Raw genomic sequence first — 1,080 nt, forward strand, 5'->3', positions numbered from 1 at the left:
ATATAGAACACCCGTTTCCGAGCCTAGAAGCAACAGAGTCTTATCAACGCTCTGCATTTAAGTGCTCTGTTCCTCTTGTTCGTGATGGCCGACCCAGATGGCCTTACATACTCTCACCATGCATGCTTGTCATGCACACATGGCCGTCCCGGATGGCCATCTCATCCTCCTATATTATACGTAGGTGTGTATGTCTCTACGTACAGCATAGTGTACCTAGGGATGTAGGTGTGTGTGTCCCTACATACAGCATAGTGTACCTAGGGACGTAGGTGTGTGTGTTCCTAGGTACAGGATGGCATACCTAGGAATGTAGGTATGTATTCCTAGGCGCAGGATGGCATACCTAGGGCCTAGGTGATATACAGCACACCTAGGTACATAGGTATATGGCCCTGGGTTGTTAGGTTTTTCCAACCCTACTGACCCTACAATGTCTCATAAGGTGATGGGATCAGTTATACAGTTACAGGGTCAACAACAAATAGTTAGGAAAAGAAAAAGAACCCCCCTCTTCCGCTGTAATATGGAGTATACAGCGGGATTTGATCTGGCAGCGGCAGATGAAATTACCATTGAACCAGGAACTAGGAGTTTAGTAGGAACTGGACTCAAATGTGTTATTCCCCCACACAGCTATAGATGTATTGCACCTCAAAGTGGACTTGCAGTCAAAGGGATCAATGTTGCAGCTAGAGTTATAGATTGGGATTACAGAGGTGAAATAAAAGTTTTGCTGGTAAACAACAGCAAAATCTCTTTCACAGTACATCCCAGCAGTCATATAGCACAGTTAGTGATAGAACACATCACCTTTACCAAGGCACAATGGGGAGTACTAGATTACACCCAACAGGGAACTAGTGGATTTGGATCTACTGGTTTATCTTCTTCACCGGAGTCTCAGTCTTGAAGAGGGGGTAATGTCACAGAATTTCGCGTCTATCTTATCTTTTTAGCATCTAGATGATCTATATCTTATCTGATTAGATATCTACCTAGATAAGAATACATAATGCATAGTGACATACTAGTAGTCAGGTGTCTAGCTTATCAGAAGCGGGTCAAATGGGCTATCAT

At 43.7% G+C, this 1,080-nt stretch overlaps 2 annotated features.

Annotated features, from left to right (window-relative positions):
• The first annotated feature begins 139 nt into the window (after positions 1-139).
• Positions 140-180: a sequence feature (Short protein (FIBRA_07964, CCM05732.1) was converted to a misc_feature.).
• A 70-nt stretch (positions 181-250) lies between these two features.
• Positions 251-272: a sequence feature (Short protein (FIBRA_07964, CCM05732.1) was converted to a misc_feature.).
• The last annotated feature ends 808 nt before the right edge of the window (positions 273-1,080 follow it).

Source organism: Fibroporia radiculosa (assembly GCF_000313525.1).
Source record: "Fibroporia radiculosa TFFH 294 genomic supercontigs, scaffold21026, whole genome shotgun sequence".
In the NCBI taxonomy this organism is placed as follows: domain Eukaryota; kingdom Fungi; phylum Basidiomycota; class Agaricomycetes; order Polyporales; family Fibroporiaceae; genus Fibroporia; species Fibroporia radiculosa.